At 32.2% G+C, this 25,116-nt stretch overlaps 1 pseudogene; it reads right to left on the reverse strand.

The window, feature by feature from the left end:
• Nucleotides 1–2,097: 2,097 nt before the first annotated feature.
• On the reverse strand, nucleotides 2,098–10,636 carry LOC149559661 (uncharacterized; annotated as a pseudogene).
• Between the last annotated feature and the right edge of the window lie 14,480 nt (nucleotides 10,637–25,116).

Consider the following 25,116-nt stretch of genomic DNA (forward strand, 5'->3'; position numbering starts at 1 on the left):
CTAAGTGTACAAGTAGATTTTTGAAGTGTGAGGTAGTTTGTACCAGGACCTTGGTTGGGCAAATTTTATCAGAGTGGGAGTTCCTGAGCACATGGACAGATCATCAAAGCTAAGGTAGTTTGCACTAGAATTTGGGTTGGAGAAGTAGATCTAAGTTGGTCTTGATTTGGTAGTTTTGTGAGGTGGTAGATCATGGTTCTGAATTGCAATTATAGAGGGCTTGCAGATTGATCGATGGATGTGGAGATGGAAGACTGAACTTACTGAGGCATGATTGTAGAGAGCTTGTGCATTATAGATCTGTAGTCCTAGACTTGTGATGTGGTTCTTGATTGTTTGTACAAGGTGGTGGGTTGTGATCTGACTTGCAAACAATTCAAGGTTGTCACAAGGAGTGTGTGAAGTATTTTTTGCAGAGGGTTTAGGAAGATCTTGGAAGATGGCTCTGAGAGGATTGGATCCTGAGATGATTGCAAAACTCCATGATATATGGAGAGGATTTTTTCTAAGATGTCTACTTGGCTTGAAGCAAACTTGGCTGATCAAGTTAAGGATGTTCAAGAGAGAAGATGGTATTGCATGTTTGAGTTGGAAGAAGTTGGTTTTGTTGATCAGTTTGTGGAACCTAATATAGAACCTACAGAGCAACTAGAGGTTGTTGCTAAGGATATTCCTAACCTTGTTCATGCTGGGGTAGAGATTGGTTTTCATTATTATTTGGTTAAGTTTGGCATGGAGATTGTAAAGCATTCAGTCATGGATGATCTAGTTTTTGTTGGTGGTGACTTGTATGTTGTAGAGCATCTTGTTGTGATCAATGAGACTACTAGTGTTGTGAGTATGGAATTTGTTAATGGAGATTTGCATGTTGCTGCTGATGTGGGGTTTGTTATTGTTGGTATGGATTCACTAGTTGCTGATGTGTATGAGGGGTTGCTATTGAAGCATTATGTTCAATTTATTCCTGGGAGCGAGCACAAAGATTAAATGATTGAGATTCTGGTGTTTGACATAGAGATGTAGATGTGGAAGATTTGCATGTTGGTATTCTTGTCCCTATTGAGGTGGAAACCTTTGGTGAAGATGAAAATGGTTGTAGGTTTTTCTTTTGGCGTCAAAGTGTGCGACACACTTTTCTGTCTACCTGGGGTGTCTAATGTAGGAGCATATTGCATCCAAAATAAAGGGGGCATTGTTGAAAGTAAATTTTTTAAAAAAATTGTGGAGGAGAGAGAAAGTGATAAAAATAGAAGGAAAAATAATAATAAAATAAAATAAGGGAGAAAGGAGAAAAAAAAGGAATTTATATTTTCAAGGTGAATAGGTGGCATAAATAGAAAAATAAAATAAAAATGGTTGTCATTCCATTTATTGAGGTGTGTAGGTGGAATCTTAGAAGGTTGTGGATACTGTGTAGGTGGAATTCTAGAAGGTTGTGGATATTGTGTAGGTGGAATCCTAGAAAGTTGTGGATATTGTGTAGGTGCAATTCTAGAAGGTTGTGGATAAATCATGGATTGGGTGCTAAGTGCCTATTTAAGCAAGTCATATAAGAATTTCTAATCAAGTTTGGGAAGATGAAGCTTTGGAAGGTAAGGCTTCAAGGTGAAATCTGGAAGGTGTGAAGGCTTCAAGGTGTGAAAGCTTTGGAAGGTCAAGCTTCCAGGTGTGAAAGCTCTTAAGGTGTGGCTCTTCAAGTAGAAGTTCTTGGGTGGAAGCTTTGGAGGTGAAGGCTCTTATTTGGGAAGTTCTTCTTGGTGAAGCTCTTGTTGTGAAGACTCTTCTTGTGGAAATTCTTATTTGGGAGTTCTCTTATGTTGAAGAATTTGTAAACTTCTTTTTGAAGAAGTCATATCTATGATATCATCTTGTGGATGTTGTAAGGATTTTCAAGTATAATAATTTTTTTTGGAAATCATTTCATCTCTCTTTGTCTCGATATTGTTTCTTTTTTTGTTATGAGTTCGTAGGGTGGTGTGGCTCTTCATCATTTTCAATTGTTAGGGATTGCTTTTATAAATATAGAATGAATGATATAATTTGTAATTAATTATTGACTTAGTTAGAGGAGAGAGTGAAGGTTTGAAATTTTCCTATCTAATTGCCATTGGCTACAAGCTCATTTTTTTCATTAACCTCATTTTTCTACTTAAAATATTTCTTCCTTTCAATTTCCATGTAATTACCACAGAGAAAAAATATGTTTTCAATGTGTGCTCCTCTTTCATCTATTACATACCTTTCCAAGTTCTCTAAATTTTGTAGTTTCTCATGAAAATGAATTTCTCTATTACCATTTCCAAGAATTGCATGATTTATTTTGCTTTCTTTTGGAGTAGTCCTTTGTATAAGATACATTTGTCTCATTCATAAACATTGTCCTCTTCCTCATATAGAGTTGGTAACCATCTCTTTCTCAAGAATCTTTTGTATTTTAGAATGTCTTGTTCATCTTCACCATCTTTACAATTATTTCAGTTTGAAAAATGACTTGTGAGCAATTGAGACAAGGTATTTTCAATGTTTAAGTTCAATCCATATAGTTTATTCAATTGGCATCTATTTGTAGAGATATTATAATTCATTATGTTATGTGATTGAATTTCAGATCTCAAGGACATATCATAAGATTGCACATCTTCTAATGTCATTGACATGGTTGAAGCCTCTCTATTGGGCTTGACCAAGCATGTTTTGAGGATTACCTTAATTTATTTTAAAAAATTCTTTGTTCCATCTTCTTGAGAATATATTAGGGGATTGCTTTTGAGATTTAAAACTTCAAATTCAATTTCCTCTAGTCTTTTGTGTAGCCTTCCAACCTCATGTTAGCGTTATCATTGTAGAAGGTATTTTTCAATCCTCATGTACCCAATATCAAGTAATCCATTTTCCATACATTCATGCTCTTCAATTTTCCATTTAAATTTATCTCTTAGTAACCTAATATTTTCTTAATTTTTGAGTTTCTTTTGAGCCTTTCTTACCACCTCCATTATTTTAATTTCTTCAATCTTCATCCTCAATTGAGCACCTTCCTCCTCCTCATGTTCCAATTTCCTTTACTTCTCTATCAACTTATTTTCTTTTGAAGCATCAACATATACTCATCCACGGCCAAGATTGTAGTCTCTAAAGAATTTCAAAATTCAATCCCATTGTCTTGGTTCTATTATTAAGTGGAGGTGAATTGGGTGATCTCACAATGCATTTTTCCTTGGCTCCATATTCTAGTGTTCTAATGGTATTTTGTAAGTCTTGATGATCTAAAATTTCAAAGAGCAAGCCATTCAGGTTTGGCAACATCGTCCTCAAAGGAATCTGATTGCATTATCAAATTCAAATTTATCATTTTAATCTAGATTTGCATCTATCCTTCATGAAACTGAATTGCTTAAGGACTCAATAGTTTGGATATTTGATAAATAAATGATGGATAATAATAAAAAAATTAAATGATTAACACTAATAACTATACATAAATTAAATTAGTTCCTAACTTGATTGAAGTGGTACATGAAGAATCATTGTGAGTTTGTCACTTTGTATGGCATATGTGAGTCTCCATGTTCTATTTATTCAAAAAATCTCTTTACCATAGGGTTTCCTTGATTAATTTTACATCTCTAAAATTTTATGATGTGGAAAATTCAAAAACATTCATGAGATAATGATTTGGGATCCAATTGTAGACTAGAATTCAACCTACATTTTCACCTTAGATACCATAGGGTCTACCTAATTCCCAATCAAGCACATCTATTATTGTTTAAATGCATAAAGTTACATATTTTTTAAATATAAATGCATATAATGTACAACTAAAGACAAATTACCCTCAAAGCAGTGACTTTGAGAACTTGTTTCATTGGTGAGAGTGCTCTTCACAATTCTCTTTTTTTCAATGTTCAATATCTCCTTTGTAATTTCCTTAGCTTCACTTCCATAGATGGAAGTTGTATTCTTCCACTTTCTCTTGCTCCTTATGTCTCCTCTTCTTCTTTTGCTTCTTCATCTTCATCCTCCTCTTCTTCTCCTTCCTCCTCCTCATGTTCTTTATTCTCTTTTTCATATTCTTCTTCTTCATCATTTTCTCTTCCCCCACCCGCCACTCCCCCTCCTTCTTATTCTTCATAATCTTCTTCTTCATGCTCTCCTCCTCCTCCTCTTTCTCCTTCATTATCTTCCTCTAAAAGTATGTTGATGTAGCATTCTAACTTTCGTTATAAACAAGGGACCTCTCAAATAAGATGATACAAATAATTATGAGACATCAAATTTTCATAAATATGAAGTTTGAGTGATCAACTACTAAAGCCTTATTAATTATTGTTAGACTGGATATTGTGTAATAATGTTAAATCATATCTTTTAAAATGAATATAATATTAGATTACATTTTAGAGATGAGCAATAGGAAGAACAATATAGTATATTCTCTTCTTGATCTTTTTTAAATACATGAAAATGTTGATAACTTTTTATTATCTTAATGGCCCCAAACTATTGATATACACAATTTATCTAACAGTAACCATTTTTTAACAAATTTAATTTTAATAGCATATCAATGCTCCCCTTGCAAAATATAGTTTGTTAGAGATGGTCATCAACCAAGACAAAAGTTGTCGATATTATTGTATATTTTAAGGATAATTTTCAGATTTTCTATTCATGCTACGAGGTTGTTATTTGTTGCCATTTTTTAGTAGTATATATATATTTTAATTAACCCCTAAGCTTTTTAGGAGTCTCCAATCAAATAGAAGTAAATTTTAAAATTCTATGCACATTTACTATAAGAAATTGTGATAAAATTTTGAGTATTTAGTAGCTTCTTTGGAAAATCCTTAAAATATGCTATTAATCATTGAATAATATAGTTGGAACATAATTGTTTACAAAAATGTTGTAGGTACAATAAAATGCCAATGGTATTGTGGTTGAACGCCATGTCATTATATGGTAATTGCATAAGGAAAATTGAAGTAGATGTGTCAATATGCCTTTCACTAATGAGAATAGTAGGTATTACAATTTTATAGATATTACAAATTTAATATCACAACAATTGTAAACCATGAAATACAATTCAAGCTTAGTAATTCATTCAGAACTTATGCGTAGGATAAGTCATTCCAGAACATTTATTTAAGGTAAGCAATTTGACAACATATAATATTGAAGTGTACTAATAAATGTTGATGCTCACATGCAAAAGATTCTTGACTCTTCATTATCAACTAGAAAAGGATTATATCATACACTTAAAATTTATTTCTTTTCAATTTGACTTGCACTGAAATGTTGAAATTAGATGCAACGTCTCTTTTTTTGGAGAGCTAATATGTATGAATGACTAATAAAAGAAATATGGGTACAAAGAATATAATATAAATGCCTGATCATTTACATACTAAATGACTAAATTTTTTATTTAAGTTTATTGTTTTATTTTTAGTTCATAAAAACATTGATAATTATTGTCATTCTAATATATAAAAGTGGGCCCAATTTGCATTTCATTGATAAGAACAATCTTATTTACACTTTTGCACATATCATAAACCATTTAATAACAATTATAAATCATGGAATACCAAATTAAAAATAATATTTAATAAGTTAAATTGCTATTTCATGGGTTATAGACTTTTACAAAATTAACAAATGTGGCCTTAACAAAGGCGTATAGGCACAAGTGCTAATTCTTATACCTAGATGATCTTTGATATTTTGGTTGTATCCAATGGTAGGTACAAACCTTCTTTATGGTTCACAAATTTTGGATGGACAATATTCTTACACTATGATCTCTACATTGGAATTTGAAATGTGAAATAAAACTAGAAAAATGGTTGTATTACTAATTGTACTATTCCAAATGACATAAAACACATGTCTACCATCTCAATCATAGGTTATTCACCTTCTATCATCCTCGTGAAAGTGCTATGCATTACAAATACATGAAGGACAAATATTATCCTATTAGATTCCTACAATTTTATGATAAAAGAGAAAATCATTAATCATAGTTTCAATCTCAAGAACATAAAACTATAAAATGTATATGTCATTAAATTTGATTGTGTGAAAGCAATTGTATATGTAGTTACCAACATAGCTAAATGGGTTCACTACAACACATGTTGATCATTTTCTCATGGTAATACACTTGATTTATTATTTAGCTCACATATTCTCTCTTTCTCTCTTCTTAATTCTCTTCCTCTTCCTCATATTTCCTCCTAAACATTCTTCTCCTTCTCCCTTTATTTATCCTCATCTTTTCTTGGCTCCTCCTCCTATTCTTCCCGTTCTATGATAAGTTTTTGGGTGAGAAAGAAGGGAAAACCCTAAGACATTGGCATAAGGTCATATTACTAAATTTCATTATGAGTTGTTGTATCATCTCTAAAATCTCCTTTTTTCTTTCTCTCTCCTCCTCTTCTTCTTTCTCCTCATCTTCCTCGTATCTCCTCCTCCTCCATCTTATCATTCTTCTCCCTCATATCCTCCTTCTCCACATTCTTCTCCTTCTACCTTCATTTATCCTCATCACTTCCCTTCTTGTCTTCCTCCTCTTCCTTTTCTATGATAGGTTGTTTGGTGAGAAGGAAGGGATAACCCCAACACATTTGCATTAGGTCATAATTACCAAAGTGAAAATTTATTGACATTAGATGGAAAAACCTCCTCCTCATATCTTTGAATATAGAAGCTTCCTCCTTCACTCCTTAAGAGTATTGTTCAAATGCTAATATAACAAATTTTATATTAACTTCATGTTGACACTTTATACTTTGTACTATCAATATCTAATTTAAATATCATTCTTAATAAAAATAATTTATTCAAATGTAACTATTATTATTCATATCCTTGCATTCCACATATTTTAGAAAATTATAAAGTTGATTAATGAGCTCACACCTTGAATCATACTTCAAATATTGCAATTAAAATATAGATACTAACCTTCCAAAATACTACTATAATGCATAATATAATATAATTATATAGAAGAAATTATGATGTTGTTATGATAGTATGTTTATCACATTGTTATGACTATGAATCTATGGGAAAGTGAACCAAGTGATCAAACAAAAGCCTTGCAACACTTTATACTATTGTAGAAACACGAATGGTTTGATTTAAATTTTATTTTCTATAAGTGCTCTTGAAAAATCATTTCTTTGAAATTTGGAACTCTAAAATGTCATCTCACATTTTGACTTATTTGATTCTTAATATTTTGTCTCAAGGTTCTTTAACACACAAATATGTAAAAGGAATTATTCTCAAAGTACATTATAACCAAGAATAATCTTTCAAGAAACACAATTTGTGACTCATCATCATCATTTGGTGTTTTACTTTAAAAATTATGAATTCATGCTCAAATGAATACATCTATTCAATCATTTGTAACGATCTGCAAACCCACATTTATATGAAAATACATTTTAAAAAAAAGATTAGAAACATTCAATATTTTAGTTCATCAAGATTTGTATAAACAAGTTTGCCAAAATCTTATAAATAAATGCAAAGTTCATGTAAGAAACTATCAAAGATAGTGTGTGAACACTTGAGCCTCCTTTTCTATTTGGTTATATTTTTATTTTTATTTCATCCTAGAGGATATATGTAACTTGTCTTTTAGTATTATTATTATTATAATATTGGTCTCAATAAATGAGGGAATAACATGTGCATTTAAAACATCAAATTATTATGTTGTATATGGGCTAAAGAGGTGACTCAAAGAAAATCAATGGACATAATGCTTACATTTCAATGTTTCTCTTGACATCACCATTAAGCTACAACTTGATGAAAAATTTGAGGTTTTGTCAAGGTCTGCAACTTAGTCAATGCTATGTTGTGGCAAGGTGAGTTGATTCTTTCTCTATAGCACTCCAATTGAATAGGAAAATCTCTCTTGATGGTATGCATGTTGAGTATATGAAGACCAATGGTCTCTTAGAATTTTTCATCCAATATATTATGTATGTTCAGTTGATCATTTATATTCTATAAATGCTAATTGTATCCATTTATAAAATCATTCTTTTCAATCAATAATATTCCTCTACTCTCACTGTGGACATAGCCATGATTTGTGGTGAACCACAATAAACTTTGTGTTTATTTTTCTTGTTGTTTTTCACTTTTCATTTACACTTTTGGTTAACCTATCAATTGGTATTAGAGTGTGTGATCAATTTTAGTGACCAAATTATGGAGTCATGGAGGAATCAAGAGTCCAAAAATTCTTGGGGAAAATATTCATTCAATGGAATGTATAGATGTGATCATTATTAATCAAGCATGATCTTGTAATAGTAATAAGAGGTAAAGCAATAAAACCAACCTCCATAAACAATGAGACTTGGAATACAACTGATGAAAAGGAAATTGTAGAGATTTCTCTCTTGGTATCTTAGAATGTGTTGTTCAATATGAATAATGAAATGAAAATAAAGGTGATATGGGACAAGCTTCAAAGTATGTACAAAATGATGTTTTCTACAAATTAAAAAAAATATCATGAAAAAGCTTTACAAGTTGAAGATTAAGGATGGAACAACAATGTTGAATCACATTAAGGAGTTAGATACTCTTTTATTTGAGGAAAAGTCCATTATATTCCTCAAGATGACAAAAATAAGACTACCATATTATTATACTCCTTACCAGACAACTAAAATGATGTGGTAACATCAAATAGTATTTCCATTACCAACAAAAATAAGTTAGTCTATGCTGAGGTAGTTACTATTTTGTTTAGCGAAGAGATGAGGAGAACCAACAAAGAGTCTTCATCCGATGATGCTATAATGATGGTTAGCACAGAAAATAGAGGAAGAACTTGTCATAGAGGTATAAACAATAACAACAAAAGGTCATAATCAGATAGAAGATTGCAGTCCCAGGGTAGAGAAAATGATTGTTGGTTTTGCAGAAAGGTTGGTTATGTTAAAAAGGACTATAGAAAATATAAAAGGGCTCAACAAAAGGTTTTGGCTAGTGGAGAAAATATCATTCATGATAAGGATGATGGTATTTTGGTTCTTACAATAAGTGGCACAACATCAAATTCATGGGTAATTTATTTAGGGGCTTCATTTCATGTATCTTCTTGCAGCAAATCCTTCACAAACTACAAAGAAGGTAAATTTGGAAATGTTTATTTGGGTGAAAACAAAGCTTGTAAAATTGTAGGAAAGGGTGATTTTTTTTTATCAATAGCAAGGGTTGTCAATTATTTCTTAAGGGTGCTAGGCATGCCCCCAAATTAAAAAGGAATTTGATTTCTGCCACTCATCTATATGCTCAAGGCTTTCTTACACTTCTCATGGACACATGGAAAATAACTAAGGGTTCCATGGTTATTGCGAAAGGGGATAAAGTTGGCAGCCTATATGTTGTAGAAACAACTGATGAGGTGGTAGTTGCTAAGACTATTGCGGATAGTGATGCTGCACTTTTTCATGAAAGATTAGGCCACATGAGCAAAAAGAGGCTAGAGGTTAAGCTTAATCAAGATCAACTTCTGGGTCTCCAATCAATAGATTTGAAATTTTGTGAGCATTGTCTTCTTGCAAAACAAAAATGTGTCAGCTTTTAAAAGAATAACAATGATAAGAAGACAACACCATTGGAGTTAGTGAACTTAGATGTCTTCAATCCCATAGAGGTACCCTCTTATGGAGGTGCAAATTACTTTCTTTTCTTTCTTGATGATTGTGCTAGAAAGATTTGGGTTTATATGATCTCTAGAAAATCTAAAGTTTTCTCAAAATTGAAAACCTTTTTAAAAATTGGAGTGGGAAAAAAGTCAAATGTTTAAAATGGATAACAATGGTGAATTTTTTTCATTGGAGTTTGATAAATTTTGTACCATTCACCCCTCAAGAAAATGAGGAAACAAAAAGGCCAAATCAAACCTTACTTGAGAAAGTTTGATGCATGCTTTCTAATGTCGGTTTAGGCAATGAATTCTGGGCAGAGAACTGTAATACAACAATATATTTGATTAATCAAAGTCCTTCATCTCATTTGGACTTTGGAATTCCAAAAGAAGAATGGCTTGGAAGAAGGATTTCCTAGTCACATCTTTGATTTTTTGGGTCAATTTGTTCATGTTCCTAAAGAAGAAAGGAGCAAGATGGATTCAAAATCACAACAGTGTATCTTCATGGGTTATTGTGAAGATCAGTTTAGATTTTGATTATGGGGTCCTATTGCAAAGAAAATAGTGCTGAGTAGAGATGTGGTCTTTAATGAGACAAAAATTTTGGCTCTTCAATCAGCATCACAGGAAGCACCTACCGAAGAATTCATTCTCTCTGTTTAATAAGAACAGTTCTTCTCTAAATCCACAGTCTCAACCTGTTTCTAATACTCCCACCTCTGTCTTAGCCCCAATTCCTTCTCTATCATCATCTTCTATATCAGGAAGCGTCTCTTGAGGGCACCCCTTTCTCCGAGAATTACAACCAAGCTTGTTACAGTTTCCATTCACCACATACCCGTCCAAAAGTAGATGGAGAGCGTAGGATAGAAGAAACATTAAATGCAATGCAAGGATGGCAATTTGGAAATAACAGAGTTCAATCGGCATGCCAGAACATGGAATATCTTCTCCTTAACACGGATCCTCTGCCATATACAGAGATTCTACCAAGTGTTTCCCGTGAGTTCTCTTCTCATGAAATGTGTATAGACTGTGATGGCACATGCCGGACAAAGTGAACAGACTTAAACTTTAATTCACCAATGATAATTCAAAGGTACGTTGGGTCAACTGATACGCCTACACCATATAAAGGCTTTAAATATGTTCCTGCACGCACCGTTGTCTCTGATGAACTAGAGGCAAGTCACGGTATTGGAATGAAGTCTAATTTGTCTGCCAAAACCGCTACAGTTTTCGTTTCTCCTACAACTCACGGTGGCCACACAAGTAGTATGATCAGATATAGTCTTTATTCCCCCAGTTATGGTGGTGATGATATGTTCGGAAGCGGAGGTGCTGATAAACATGCTCTTCAATCTCCCAATCACGATGATGACTGTATAGGTCATGATGTGTGGACCGCTCAACATGTCGGGGTTCTTTTTCCTCACTCTGGACTCCACGACCCTGAACAAGCACACGGGATGCAAGAATTTACCACACCCAGCCACTCCGCAGGAACACTCAAGAATAAAGCTTGTAACAAGCTGAGAACATTCAGCTTGGTTAAATACCAACACGCCTCTAGTCAATCCATCCGATCAGAATGTGAAGAAAGTCAATTCACAGAAGAATCGATGCAATCTCTCCAAAGGAAGTGCACATGAATTATATGACGCGACTAAGTCCGTGAATGTGTCTAATAAGCAGACTGATATTAAAAAAATGGAGAACAAGAGGTTAATATTTAGGGATTAAGGTGGTCTACCAGGGAGAGATGACTTCCTACAAAGTATTCAGATAATGAGTTACTTTACTTAAAGGAGGTAGAGTCCGAAATTTTAATCTATGATCAAGTGGAACCAGTTAATTTTAAAGATGTTTACAGAAGTACTGATCAAAATCAGTGGATGATTGTCATGGAGGAAGAGATGACCTCTCTTAAAACTAATCATACTTGGGATTTGGTGCCTCTCCAACCCAACCAGAAGGCTCTTAAGAACTGTTGGATATATAAATTGAAAGAGGAAGATGGTGGTAGAAAGAGGTACCCTGCACGGTTGCTTGTCAAAGGGTATGCTCAGAAAAAAGGATTAGCCTTTGCAAAGATTTTCTCACTAGTTGTGCAAATGATTACAATTTGGGTAGCTTTGGTAGCCATTCAGTATCTTGATAGAAAAACTTGATGTCAATATGGTTTTCTTACATGGTGACATCAATGAAGAATTGTACATAGAACATCTTGAAGGCTTTGTTCGAAGAGGAAAATCACATCTCTATTACCAGCTGAAGCATAGTTTGTTTCGGCTTAAGCAAGTTCCAAGGCAGTGGTACATTAAATTTGATGGGTTCCTGGTTGAACACAACTTCACCCGGTGCAAATCAGATTCATGTGTCTACTATAAAAGGCTTCCTAGTGGTGAGTATTTTTATTCTTCTAATCTATGTTGATGACATGTTTGTCGTTGTTTCTTCTCCTCGAATAGTTAACAAGTTAAAGAAAGAGTTAGCTTCTTAATTTTCCATGAAATATATAGGGGCAGCCAAAAGGATTCTTGGAATGACTATCACTAGAGATAGACAAAAGTAGGTGCTTACTTTGTCACAAAAATCATACATTGACAAAGTTGTAGAGTAGTTTGGTATGGCTCAAGAAAAATTTGTTCCTATTCCTATTGCTCCTCACTTCTACCTAACTTCTGATTTGTGTCCCAAACCAATAGAAGAAAAGGAATTTATGAATAATATTCCTTATAAATTAGTAGTCGGTAGCATAATGTATGTTATGGTAACTACATGCCCATATATTGCACATGCAGTGAGAGTGGTAAGTAGATTCATGAGTGATCGTGGAAAGCCTCATTGGGAAGCAATTATGTGGATACTATGGTACCTAAAGGGCACTTTTGATTATGTAGTGTGTTTTGGTAGAAATCATGTTTAGCTACAAGGATTCAATGGTTCAGATCTTTTTGAAGATCGAGAAAAATGCAGGTCCACTACTAGGTATGCTTTCACATTTTTTGGGGCTGCCATTAGTTGGACTTCAAGGATGCAACATTGTGTTGCTCTTTCTTCTGCTAAAGCCAAATAATTGGTTCTTTCTAAAGGTGCAGAGAGATGATTTGGTTGCAATGCTTGTTCAATGATCTACATTTGGAACAAGATGGTTATGTTTTATTTTCTGTTAGTTAGAGTGCAACGTTCAAAACATATTGACAAGCATGGTCACTATGTTCTCTATGAGGCAAAAGAAGGAAAACTAAAGGTTGCCAAAATTGATACAAAGATCAATCTAGAAAACATGTTGATGAAGGATGTTGCCAAGGAGAAGTTTGAATATTCAAGGAATTTTTTTGGTCTTGTTAAAAAGTAGGTCAGCATATAGAGTAGGGGAATGAGTGATTAGTTGAAGCATCCATTTTCTTCAGTAGGAGATGGTTGAGTATGTGAAGGCCAATGGTCTTTTCAAATTTTCCCTCCAATATATTATGTTTGTTCAGCTGATCACTTGTGATCGATAAATGTTAATTTTATCCATTTGTAAACTCCCTCTTTTCCATCAATAATATTCCTCTACTCTAAGTGTGGATGTAGCCACAATTTTTCGTGAACCACAAAAAACTATCTTTATGTTTCTTGCTATTTTACACTTTTCATTTACACTTTTGATTAACCTTTAAATGCATAGGTGGGACTTTTGTGATTTCACACTTAGCAATGGTGCATCAAATCCCTAGGTAATATAGATTTCCTATCTCTAGTAACTATTTCATATAACCTACATGAAATTTTTTGTATAGCTGAGGTTGAATTTGGATATATAGAATACAAAAACATGAATGAAAATAGTTTGAACCATGCTTAACCTATTGCTTAGGCTCTTCTTGGTCAACTTGGGTTTTGTTGGGAAGAACATAATGCCCATTTAGTACTTTCATTTTGTTTTCTTAAAATCTATCTTTGAAATTTTTCAATTCAAATCCATGTAGTTGAATTATATTTTCATTTCAAATTCCCCATGTTAATGCTATGTAAAATGGAAATGAATGTTATTGTGGAATTCATAGATAGACATATATACATAAAAGTTTGTGGAATTCGACAATGCATGCCCTAATTATGTAAGCTAGAAGTTTCAAAATATTTTTTAAGAAACCTATTCTATGTAGGTCTAGTGATTATTGAAAGGTTTTGTCACATTACACAGATCATTGGAACTATAACATTTGAAAACAATCTTTTGTTATTCATACATTTCTAGTGGTACTTTACTTGCTAGTCTATGGTTACATTTTATCATAGATGGATTTGATGCTATCAATAGATATAGAACTGCTTTTATATATCATGTTCTAACAAGCTTATTCTAGAAAGATGAAAATTTAGAAAGTGAGAGATTGAAAAATAGAAAAGAAGTTCATTTGTTTCACCTACAAAAGGTGACTGAAAATATAAAGATTGAATAATGTTGTAGAATGTTGTAACATTGACACTAAAGATAGAACACAAGAAAACTATTTTATGAAAACTCTTAAAACCAATTATATGAATTGAGAACTGAGAATGCATCACATATGCAAATTTTTTTTGTTGGAAGCACTATAAATATAAACTAGCAGAGAAATTAGTGAAAACAAAAAAGTCAAAAGGGAAAATGTATGAACACAAGACTTATCATGGTTCTGCAAAACTTGCCTATGTCCACACTCTAGTAGGAAATTTCTTGTATTAATCAATTGATATGATTACATGGGCTGCACACAACCATTATATAAAGCTCTACGAATACAAAGAGTTGAGGAAAAATGAGTAGTTAGTGACTATTGGGCTTCATATCCCAACAATCTCCCTTGTGAAGTCCAACTAGCATAGCCAAGCATAGTAAAATTCCCTATTTCTCATTTCAAATTTTAGAGAAGAATGAGGCCATAAGAAGGCTTCAACATTGCCGGACACTATTCCAACACACTCCTAATGGGTCTTCTGCAAAATAGACTAGAATCAAAAATATCTTCTTCTCAAAGTGTTATAAGAGAAAACTCACCCATAATACTATGGTTGACATTGTAATACCCCAAAATTGGCTCATTGCCATGTTAACCAATTCTGGTCTATTTGATCAATCCTAAAGTTCTATGTTAGTAGGCAATTCCGATTCTAATAATCTCTACTTGACCTAAGTGTCAAATGCAAAAATTCATTAATCTGTATTAATCACTTACTTTAATTAATTCTTGAATACTCATTGATGTGGCTAAATTAACCTTCTAATTGAATTAATCTAATTATAACTCCTAGTACTTTAATTAAATTAAATTCACCCCTTTTAGCTAATATACATGAGGAATTAAATATATTTGATTTAATTAAATATTCTTATTCTAATTGTTGAATTTAATTATTAAATTTATAATACTCAATTATGAGGTTATATTTAATTTCCTTAAATCAAATATCTTCTCCAATATTCTCTCTTAAATTCAAAAATGAAAACTCTCAATTGACTAAAATCAAAAAAAGGAATGAAATTAGTTAATTCCTTATTCCACTCAAAAGAAATCAATTAACTTCCCTTTCATAAGGAAACTTTCCATTCTAACTAAATCTCGTTTCTGATCTTGACCATTGATGGATTTTAGGAATTCTATTTAAGAGACTTCTACTCCCTTATTAAGGAGGTTGGAATTTGATTTGCATTGAATCTCTATTGAATTGTATACTCACTTATTCTATATTATCATAGCTTTTCATTGCCTAGCATCAATATCATTTAGTTCAATAAAATGCATAAATATAGATTAAATGCTTTTTCTTTTTTGTAGATTAAATTGCATTTCTCAATTAGATTAATTGCACTTTCATTTAGCTACATAAATCCTTTGTTCTAGAGATCTAGTTGCTCACTTTTTGTTTTGAGAACAAAGGCATAATTCTTCTAGTTAGAAGGAAAAAGGTTGTTCTATTGGATCTGTTAGATAAAAAATCCAATGTTTATTTTGAGATGACCTTGTAGGTAAGGTCTATGTTGAGTGCACATGAGGATTAGAGGCCTCCAATTTCACATATACAGACATGACCATTTTCTACACCTTCATCCACAAAGAGACTCACAACATACATAAATTCGTGCATCACACTTCCTATGGTTCAAGTTGCCTAGCCTAGATCAATTGGACTCATAAAAGAATAGAGAGGAAGCCAAGCTGCAAATTTATCCTGTAATAAAGACTTTTGCATATATGTTTCTATCTTGTCCATGTCCCATGCCACTTTATTTGCATCATTAAATGGGAACTCTTGGCCATTAGTACATGTGGTTAGAGTCAAAGTTGTCCCTCTAATGGGTTGTTGTAAAACAGAATCGACATTGGTGTAAAATTAGGAGTGCACTGAGAGTCAATGAATGCTTGACCACTATAACTTGTATTACCTGAGTCCATATCGCTATGTGACTTACAAAAGCCTTCCCTTGTACCCTTGGAAGAATCAATTTGTGGTTGTTTTTTGTATGATACAAAATGATGACAAACATGCAAATAAAAATCTTTGATATCCCCAAATTTGGGACTATTAGGCAAACTACCCACATTTGAGGATACCAAATTGTGTCCAAGATTGATGACTTTATCGAAATAATTTGTAACTATGTAGTATGGGTGTGCATTGAGTAAACCATTGTCACCAACTATGCTTGGTGTGAACCATGGTCCATTACAAGAGATTAAATCTCCAATGCTTTGCAAATTACTTGCCCCTCCGCCCTTCCCCCAACCACCCCACCCCCCCCCCCCCCCCCCCCCCCCCCCACCCCGCCCCTTCAATGAGTTGCTTTCTCCTTTGCCTATCCTTTCACCTTCTTCCAAAACAAATTTTTTGACCCTTTTATCTCCTTTTATTGGAAACTTCCCATGCTCTTCAATGTATCTAGTTGCAGAATCCTATAAAATTTTGGTGCAAAATTATTTTTGTCTTTGAGGTCTAAACTAGAGATAAGAGAAGCCATTTTAAAATATTTCAACTCCATGCATTTTATAGACTCACCGATATTATCTTCTCTTGTTCACTTCTACAATTCTTCCATGAAAACTTTCCTATTTTAGGCATCACCTTTACCCATGTGCTCAAGAATTGCATTAAGCTCAAAATTTAAGAGCCTTAAAACCTTTTGGTTCATCTTTGGTCTTATTTTCTTAGCCATCCCACTATTTCACATGGTAGATTCTTCTACTCGTAGTAAGCACAACCTCATTTTCTATCGAGCCCAAATTTCTAAGAAATTTGTTGATGATAAAATCAACTTCACCATCTTCCATCTCTACTTTAGCCTCACCATGACTCTAATACCAATTGTAAATATAAACTAGTAGAGAATTCAATGAAAATTGAAATCAAAAGGCAAAATGCATGAACACAAGATTTATTGTGGCTCGGTAAAACTTGTTTACATTCACACTCCAATAGGGAATTACTTATATTAATCAACCAATCTGATTACATGAGCTACAAATAGCCATTATATAAAGCTCTACAAATACAAATATTTGAGGAAAAATGAATGGTCAATGACCATTATGCTTCATATCCCAACAAGCACAAGGGAAAAAAAAGTCACATCTTCCTTGCCTCTATTAGTTCACTATAAACCCATCAATAGGTATGGCTTTATCTATAGGGAAATGATCACCATTAGTGCAACACCAAGTTAAACTTTTGTTCTCAAGCCCCACTATAAAATACAACAATACTACCATGAATGCCAACCTTGCATCCAATTTTACAGACAACACTTAGTTCTAATGCTACCACCATGCCCCTTTGTACTCGAAGACAATGAAATGAAGATAGTCCCCACTATAATCCATGATGTATAGTTCACTATAGTAGCTGGAGGTGTCATTGCTATTGATCCCAACAATACTAGCATGTTGATCAAAAGAATCCATATCACACATGGGAAGGCTTTATGTAGCACCCAATTAATTATAAGAGCAACAAATCCTCCTAAGAAGAACTAGTTCAATTGAGGATAAAATCTAAGTGAGCCAAATATTCTTCTAGGATGCACACAACTCTATATGACCAAAGCATCAAAATGACATGGTCACCTAGGCATGTCCAAGGGCTTTTTGAGAGGAGAAAAGACTCTTGGCACATGTTCTCTATGGAATCCAACAATCACCATGCATCCCCCAGGTTGACCCCTACAACCCTCAATTGTTTTATGGGAGAAACTAAATTTTAAGGGCACCAAGCTTCTCTAATTGTTATAGATAAACTTGGCCTTTCTGTAATGTACTTCTTTAATGTCTGCTCATGCTAATCTCATTCAGAAGATTGGTGCCAATAAAGAAAGAAATTCCTACAAACATATTGTAAATTTAGTAGCTAATAGTCATGTGGAAACAGTTAAGGCCAAGCTAGAACATCTCAAACTCTGTGGACTCCCAGCTATAGAAGTCTAGCAACTATGTTGCTCTACCCCTCTAGTCCTTCCTTACAAGGTAAGAATTAGTGGAATGAAAAAAATTGTGATTAAAGACATGGAGCTCCCTATAAACTATAAAGTGAAGCACCACCCCTTGTTGAGTAAGAATACTAAAAAGATCATGAGCCAAGGTTTCTAGTGTGGCAAGAAATCAAATCAATGAATGGCTCAAACCTTTCTTTTTACACAGTATTGATGAGGAGAGAGGCAAGGTTTATTAAAAACACTATGAGAGTGCATCCTGAATATAAAACACTCTGGGAACTTTACGAAAATACCATCTCTAGTGCTTCCAAATGTAAATTGAGCTTAATCTAGTTGTGATTTTTATTTTCGAGAGTTAGACTATAAGCTAGGACTCAAAAACTGCAAGGAACAAATCAATCAATTGTTTAGCAAAAGGTTGGTAAGTCCTTCTGTTCAATAAATTTTACATTGGTACAATGTTTAACAATAGGAGCTATGTCTATGTTCCCCTTGTAGAAGCCCAGGACATTGCTAATGCACCTTGTGAAAGGTGGATGGAAAAAATAAACTAAAACTAAAAAATACTCAATGTGTTGTGGCACTAATATATTTCATTAAATTTTCCATTTTAATTATATTCCCTTGAATCAAATATATGTTTCACATATCAATAACATTACAAGATGCCTCTATTTATAGAGTTCTTAGATTATTTCTAGAAACATCTAAAATAACTGACATAGGACAAATAGACTTTTCTAGAACTATTGTAACATAAATGACTTCTAGAAGTTTACCTAACCCTATTCATCAATCCAAGAATTTCTAGAATCCTCTAGTATGCTTTTACATTTCATTTGAGGGGGAAATTAGACATTTTAACACTCCCCCCTAATTTCAACCTCAAATGTTAGTGCATACAAATTTGAATGTGCCATGATTATTATTATTTTTGTTTATTCCTCATGTCCACATCCAAGCCCCTAGTCTTTGAAACATTTTGCCTCTTTGATGCCTTTTTCTAATCTATTTCTTATTGTTGCTACATTCCTTCTTACTCTTGAACATTTGTGCTTGAATAAACCTCCAATCATTAATTTTGGGGCATTCAAATTCTCTTTTCTCTTGCCTATTATTTTCCTTTTTGTTATCATTATTGACTATCCAAATTATTTATTTTCCCTCATGCCAAAATGCCATTTTCCAATAATCTTCATATCTATTATTGCCTTCATGAATACATGACTATTTTTTTCCTCATCCACCAAGGTGCGTGACTCCTTTTGTCTTCCAAGGTTGTTGTCTTTAATTTCTGCAAACATTTTGTTAGCAATTAGCTGAATCTTTTGCCAACAATTTCCTCTTTTCCAATGTTCTCTATCTTCATCTATATTTGGAACTTATTCTCTTGATGTCTATCCATAGTGATAGGATCCACTATAATATTGCCTCATCTATCACAAATGCTGATGATAGGATTCACTAATAACCTTGATCAGATTCATGTCTTCTTTCAACTACCCCTTGATAGCCTCCTTCTGACATTTACCAGAAATGGTGATAGGATTCACTAGAAATTTTTATAAGCTTTATCTATCACAAATGGTTGGAGAGTTCTCTAAATAACCTTGCTTTGCAAAATAAAAATTCTCTTTTCTATCACAAATGGTGACAAACAAATTCCTTCTTTCTTCATCTATCCTTTAATTAGGTGCTTCTATCAAAAATGATCATAGGATTCTCCCAATTAGCTTGGATCTAATTCATTTGTCCCAAATGGTGACAAGATTTTCTTACCCTAGCTTTGATACCACTTATAGAAGCCCAAGACATCACTAATGCACCTTGTGAAATGTGGATAAACAAAATAAACTAAAACTAAAAAATACTCATTGTGCTATGACACTAATATATTTCATTAACTTTTCCATTTAAATTACATTACCCAAATCAAATATATTATTCCCATATCAGTACAATTATAAAATGCCTCTATTTAAAGAGGTCTTAGATAATTTCTAGAAAGATCTAAATTAACTAACATAGGACAAATAGACTTTTCTAAAACTATCTAAACATAAATTACTTCTAGTACTTTACCCAACCCTATTCGTCAATCCACGAACTTCTAGAATCCTCTATTATACTTATACATTTCATTTGAGGGTGAATTAGACATTCCAACACCCCTTTCATGATTTTTTTTTAATAATTGCTTTTTGAGCAAGGTATGCATTATAGCTACTGAATTTTTAATTGTGCTAATTTCTTTCATTGATGTAATTGGTGATCATTTAATAGTCAGAAGTTTTGTTGCATCTAAAGGGCATTTTAGAAAATCATATCATTGTGTTTGGAATGAGAATTATGCTAGAGCAAAGTTTTGAACATATTTTTCAGCAAAAAAGTTTTCTAACCCCCAAATATTTATAGAAGTTGTAGATTTGGGTTTCATGTTGTATCATTTACCTATGTTTGTTTCTCTTAGGAGTCTCATGTAATTCCTTAAAAGAAATTATGAAAATTAGTAAAATACTATTCAAAAAAAATTGCCAACCCCAACAACCATTTTACAATGCAAAGGCCATCCATTTAAAGTGGTATAAAGAGAAAAGTATTGTAGAAAATAACTTGATTGTCAATCTACAAGCCAAATGAAAAGGAAAGAGTTATACTCTTGCAAGAAATTCATGGTTTAATTTAAGTTGTTGAATGTTTCTACTATGAATCAAAATGTAATCTAAATAGAGTTTCTAACAAGGATGTTACACCAAAGAAATCATGGAAAAACTAGATGAGAAGGATAAAATGTTGAATCTTTTTATGAGATTCAGTACCCAGGTAATGCCTAGGTCGTCTACTACTATTCTAAATGGCCAATTGTGAAGAAGTCATGAGTGGGGAGTATTTACAAAAAAATGAAGATGTGTTATAACATCCTCTCTTGGGATTTTTTTAAAATTTCTTAGGATGCAAGTGCTCTTGGTTGTTTGGTTTCACATTCACTAAATTTTGATCTTTTTGTTAATGTGTTGTTAAACTGTTATTTTTAGCATGTTCTCAACTCATTTTACTTTTTCCATTAGCCTCTATTTGTGAAGGCACTAAACTTTGATTTCATCCTTGACTGTATAATTATAAATAGGGAAAAAACTGTTTGCAAAACTAAGTGAATTTGAACATGAAAACTTAGTTGATTTTGAATCTAAAAGATAAACCAAATTTACTTTAAATTCTATGTTAAAAATGGGATCTATTAATCTCTTCTATAACTTGTAATAGCACTTGTAGCTATTTTATGTGTTTTCCAAGTTACTACAAGAATGAATATATATGTGATATAAAGAGGCATGTCTCTTGAAGAGACATGCCTCTTTAATATATTAGCTTACATTATTTATAATTATAACATAAGTATTATACCATCAATATATTATAATGTTTATATAACAAGATATATACACACACTCTTAACATAAGTTAATTATTCCATATATAATATTTGTCATAAGTTATTTTTATATTTCATATATAAAATATAATATATCTATTAGAATTATAACATTAACACTCCCTTTTAATGAAGAAGAATAAAACACATAGATATTATACCATATGTAACATTTTAAGAATAATACATATAGGAAATCTTTGCTCAAAAGATTTCAAGTATATGATATCATATAAGTATTGGCATATTAGAATATCAATACATGATAGTCACTAATTACTATTTGATATCATATTAGGTAGCCTGAGAATTGGCTTGTTATAACATCAATCAAATCATATTCACCAAGTACTATGAGTAATGACCTATGAGAACATCGACTAAATGATGTTCACCAAGTACAAGAAATATATCTATAAAAACAACTTGCAGATAGTCAAATTAATGACACCTAACATCTAGTTTTTGATTTATAAGATAAAGCCTTTCATTATTTATTTCAACATTTACACAAAATTTATATCATGATACAAGTTATTGTAATGACATCACCTTTCAATAAATTCTCCAAATACAACCAACATCATTTGAAATTTGTCACTTCCTCATGATATACACAGGGGGCAAGCTTGTACACACATGACAAGAAAAGTTCACATGAAGTCATTACTAACACTATCATGTGGTGTTATGACATCCACCATGAAACATATTAGAGAATAAGGTTTTCACCTCAAAGTTATCTAGATAAGAATTTATTACACCAGATTGCACTTGGAACTTCATCTTTGTGAAGAAATATTAACCTCACATTACCTCTGATGTCAACTTTTTAGATTCCCTTTGAATATGTTATCATCCTTTTAACTACCTAGGAGCAAGTCATATCATGCTTCCCTAGTTTAAGAGGTACCCCTTATAGCATATGGTCTTCTAACTAAATCATATATTCTATCTACTCACTCTCTTTGTCCAAGGTTGCATCTAATGAACTATTAGACTCCCTCTCATAACCTCAATCATCAAAAATATTTTCTTCAAGAGCCTGACATTATCCAACATAACCATTAGATGATTATTAAATTCTAAATCATAACTTCATTGGAGCTACTATCATAAGATTTAGTTTGTACAATATTTGGTTGCATGCCTTATGTTCCAATCTTCTTTCTTCCAAGTACATCCTTAGAGACAAAGGAAAGGATTTCTTGGAAAATGACTCTTTATAACACATATAGAAGTACAAATAAGAGAGAGACTACAATGAGTAGATAAGTATAATACTGAAAGATGAGAAATACTTATTTGCACATGAAGTTCTATAGACATAAAATCATAAAATGTCCTCTTAGTTTATTTTAGAATGAAACATATCCCCTCTAGAATATTTGTTATTATCCCTACACAATATAATATTCCTACTCTTTTATAATTTGAATAATTTTGCATCACATCATATATGATAGACTTCATCACTGACATCACTTGTAGTAGATGGCTAGAACATATGATCTATTTATTATCCTCTATGATCACTCATCCTAGATTTTTTTGTTCTTAGACTTGTTCACATCCTATATCATAGTTAATAAGAATGCATCTCTCCTTGGAAAATTTTTTACTGGTTTCCTCCTATACATTGTATGCAGTCTTCCAATTTAGCTACATGGAACAACTATTGATAAGCTATGTTAGCTTCAATCTTCCTATGATGTGCATTATCTCTCATTTATTTTGAACATTATTGAACTTCAAGTGGTCTAAAGAGAAAAATATTGTAGGGAATAACTTGATTGTCAATCTACAAGCCAAGTGTAAAGGAAAGTGTGATACTCTTGCAAGAAATTCATGGTTTAATTTAAGCTGTTGGCTGTTTCTACTATCAATCAAAATGTAATTTAAATGGAGTTTCTAATGAGGATCTTACACCAAAGAAATCATGGAAAAGCTAGATGAGATGGGTAAAATGTTGAAGCTTGTTGTGAAATTTGGTACCTAGGTCATCTACTACTATCGTAAATGGCTGATTGTGAAGAAGTGACAAGTGGGGAGTATTTACAAAACAATTGAAGATATTTTCCAAGATCCTCTCTTGGGATTGCTTTTTAATTTCTTAGGATGCAAGTGCTTCTGGTTGTTTGGTTTCACACTCACTAAATTTTGATCTTTGTGTTAATGTGTTGTTAAACTATTATTTTTAGCATGTCCTCAACTGATTTTACTTTTTCCATTAGCCTCTATTTGTGAAGGCTCTAAACTTTGATTTCATCCTTGACTGTATAATTATAAATAGGCAAAAAAATGTCTACAAAACTAAGTGAATTTAAACTTGAAAACTTAGTTGATTTTGAATCTAAAAGATAAACCAAATTTACTTTAAAGTCTATGTTAAAAATAGCATCTATTAATATCTTCTATAACCTATAATAGCACTTGTAGATATTTTATGTGTTTTCCAAGTTACTACATGAATGAATATATATGTGATATGAGAGACATGCCTCTTTAATATATTAGCTTACATTAGTTATACTTATAAAATAGGTATTATACCTTCAATATATTAAAATAGTTATATAACAAGATATATATACACACTCTTAACATAAGTTAATTATTCCATATATAATATTTGTCATAAGTTATTTTTATATTTCATATATATAATATAATATATCCAATAGAATTATAACATTAACACTCACTTTTAATGAAGAATAAAACACATAGATATTATAACATAGGTAATATTTTAAGAATAATATATATAGGAAATCTTTAATCAAAAGATTTCCACTATATGATATCATATAAGTATTGGCATATCAGAATATCAATACTTGATATTCACTAATTACTATTTGATATCATATTAGGTAACATGAGCATTGGCCCATTATAACATCAATCAAATGATATTCACTAAGTACTATGAGTAATGACCTATGTGAACAACAACTAAATGATATTCACCAAATACTCAATGTGGTAATGGCTTATTAGAATATCAAGGCAAGATATTAACGAAGTACAAGAAATATATCTATACGAGCAACTTGTATATAGTCAAATTAATGACACCTAACATCTAGTTGTTGATTTATAAGATAAAGCCTTTCATGATTTATTTCAACATTTACACAAAATTTATATCATGATAACAGTTATTGTAATTTCATCACCTTTCAATAAATTCACCAAATACGAGCAACATCATTTGAAATTTTTCACTTCCTCATGTTATACATAGGGGGAAATCTTGTACACACATGACAAGAAAAGTTCACATGAAGTCATTACTGATACTATCATGTGGTGTTATGACATCCACCATGAAATATATTAGAGAATAAGGTTTTCACCTCAAACTTTTCTAGATAAGAATTTATTACAAGAGATTTTACTTGGAACTTCTTCTTCATGAAGAAATATTAACCTTACATGACCTCTAATGTCAACTTTTTAGATTCCCTTTGAATATGTGATCATCCTTTTAACTACCTAGTAGCAAGTCATTTC

Source organism: Cupressus sempervirens, chromosome 4 (genome assembly GCF_028749045.1).
Source record: "Cupressus sempervirens isolate cs-2001-9-10 chromosome 4, ASM2874904v1, whole genome shotgun sequence".
NCBI classification, from domain to species: domain Eukaryota; kingdom Viridiplantae; phylum Streptophyta; class Pinopsida; order Cupressales; family Cupressaceae; genus Cupressus; species Cupressus sempervirens.